Source organism: Coenobita brevimanus, chromosome 70 (assembly GCF_032717465.1).
Source record: "Coenobita brevimanus isolate Jiangsu-jjx chromosome 70, ASM3271746v2, whole genome shotgun sequence".
NCBI lineage: Eukaryota > Metazoa > Arthropoda > Malacostraca > Decapoda > Coenobitidae > Coenobita > Coenobita brevimanus.
In genome coordinates this window covers 42,942,204-42,945,067 of record NC_137023.1, presented here as the reverse complement: position 1 = coordinate 42,945,067, position 2,864 = coordinate 42,942,204, and the positions used below count along the sequence as shown (strand labels likewise).

At 38.6% G+C, this 2,864-nt stretch overlaps 1 non-coding gene across 1 annotated transcript; it reads right to left on the bottom strand.

Annotated features, from left to right (window-relative positions):
• Positions 1-907: 907 nt before the first annotated feature.
• On the bottom strand, positions 908-1,026 carry LOC145406554 (5S ribosomal RNA). Its single transcript, XR_013898575.1, has one exon. It is a non-coding gene; the product is annotated as a 5S ribosomal RNA (ribosomal RNA).
• Positions 1,027-2,864: the final 1,838 nt, after the last annotated feature.

Sequence of the window (2,864 nt, the reverse complement as noted above, 5' to 3'; positions counted from 1 at the left end):
TAAATCAGAGGGCATGAAAAAGGAGTGAGGATGGGGAAAGGAAGAATGGGAAAGAATGATGAGAAAAAAAAAGACAAAAGGAGGAGGATGTAAAAAAAAAAAAAAAATGCAGGTAAAGGAGTACATGCTGAAATACACCGAAAAAGCAGAAGAAATGAAGACAGGATGGAAGAAAAATGACACAAATGAACGGGGAAACTGCATACAGTACATAGGAGTACGAAGGACAGCAAACAGCACCAGGCCTACTCAGTTTTTCTATTGAGGCGAAGATGGACGTGACAGGTTGGTGATGATTGCCTGAATGCAACATGTCTGAATAACATTTACTAACCCAAATATCCCCCCTCAGATATATGTTGTCAATTAACATGCTAATGAACAGAGATTATGAAGTAATACTGCATTCAGCCAATCGTCACCAACCTGTCAAGTGCATCTTCGCCTCAATAAAAAAAAATGAGTACAGTAGATTTCTCAAGTTGGTGAGATTAATGGAGACTTATTAAGATTATTAATGGAAACTTACTCAGATTACAGAACTCATAATATTTAAACTGAAGAAAATACAGACCCCCTTCCTGCTTCCATTTTTCTGTCCCTCTGTCCCAGTTTTCTTGCTTCTTTGACTATATTCCACAACAGATTTCTAATATATCTATGCACTATAGGACAGTTCATACACTAGCCTTTTCCCAAACAGCTCTATTTTATATTAGCTCCTAGCAGCATATAATTTTAATGATGATGGCAGTGAATTTTGTACTATCCCTCAAAAAACTGTGATATATTCATTCATTCATTGCCAGACGCCATGTATCCCAAACGGGGTGACCAAGGGCTTAGAGTTAATTGTTTTACAGGGAGAGGCACTAATCCTCCACCAACCCCACTTGACACGTAGGGATGCCAACAGCATCTGGTGTTCCCAGGCGGTCACCCATCCAAGTACTAACCGGACCCAACGTTGCTTAACTTCGCTGATCGGACGGGAAGCGGTGTACTCAACGTGGTATGGCCGTGATATATATATCAATCCACATAAAATGTTCAACTAAATTGTAACATCATCATCAGAACACTGAATCATTCTGGTTCTTGTCTGATGTAAAAGTTTCTACCCTACAAGGACTGGTAGAGTAACTCCATTAGGCTATATGAAGCATGCATTATTACTAATAGGGTGGAGCTGAGAGTGGATGGATTTAAGTCCATTCACAGTGAGCACTTTGTTAGCAGTTCCCCTACTTTCTTGACTTTCATTTTTGGTTTCTGGTTCTTAACCTCCCTACTTAATCTTTGGTATGACAATAACTTTCCGTCTATACTTGTCGCCACCAACATGTTATGTTCATCTAAGAAAAGATATCTCACAGAGAAGAAATTAATGAAGGCTACATCTAACTCTTCCATTTAACATTTTTCTCCACAGCTAATGAACACTGTCTGAAGGATGCAAGAATACATAATAAAAAGTATTAATAGAATGAAGGAATTACAGTACTTTGTGGGAAACAATGTTACCATGACAATGGCGATGACAATGATGATGATGATGATGATTGACAATTGATGATTGATGATGATGATATTCTCATGTCTGTCCTAAAAGAATCTAAACAGCTTGTACATAGATAGATTCAAAACTGCATTCATTGGATGCCCCCAAAATATTATGTTTATTTCATATTCATCATTTTACATTTTTCAGAGTCATTATATTAACATTCATCTCCCTTATTTTTGCACCTAGTTTCCTCCTGAGAACTCTCTGAATGGGAATGGCCATGAAAAAGCATCTAGGCTCATACCACCTTATATGTTTCTCTTACTCCCCTTCCTCCTCCTCCTCCTCCTTTCTCACTAAAATATTGCTTTACATAATTTTTTCCAAGACACATATAGTTTTCCTCTTCCAAAACTACCTTCAGACTCAGTGCCAAAGATCCAAACTCTTAAACTTAAAATTAATCATTACTTTATTCATCAGTCTGATTCTTCATGTACTAAGTATCTTTATTTGCATGAATTCTAGTCACTTTGTGAGGAGTCTTGTCCATTTCTCTGTGTAAGAGCTGATCCCTTTGTACCAATATGTGAATATCCACTATGTTTGACTCATGATTTTGAGTAGTGCTCTTAAAATGGAGACTGAACCAATGGCAGTGCCCCTGACACTTCTGACAGTGGTACATTAATCATAATGCATATCCAATAGCTGGGCAGGCTTGCTGTCAATTTAAGCATGCCACTGTATATTTTTCTTTTTCACCACTTGGTAGGCTACCGGTGCAACCACTGGATCACAAAAAATTGAGGAACAACTTAAATGAAATTAAATGCAAACTCTTCACGGACTTGAACTCACTGCAAAGCAACCCTCCATAAATGGTTTCCTGTGCACCTGTTCAGTAGTGAGGGATCCCCACTGGCTAAACTGGCTGGTGGTCACTACACATTGCCATGAATTTGCCAAATTGTGTTTTTATACAAGTTCATGACACTGTATTATTATGGAAAAGTAAGATGCATTAGTGAAAAAAACAGAAATATTCACTCAGCTAACCATCCTGACAGTGCTCCAATTGGGATTGTTCTCAAAACATGCATTATTGTTTCACTAGTGACTGTTTTTATGCACACCCTTGGCACATTACTGAGTGATACTTTTGTGTATTTATCGTTCCTCTGCCCTGCCTCTTTAAACGTTAAGCTAGGCCAACCTACTTCCGGCAATCATGTATTGCGCTGTGGCTAGCATAAGAGCATTATTCAGTTGGTGTTGTGCTGCCACGGGAAGAGGATCTCAAGAACAGTGCTGAGCAGTGAAGACCCCATCTTGCATCACCCAGTCTCTAACAGTT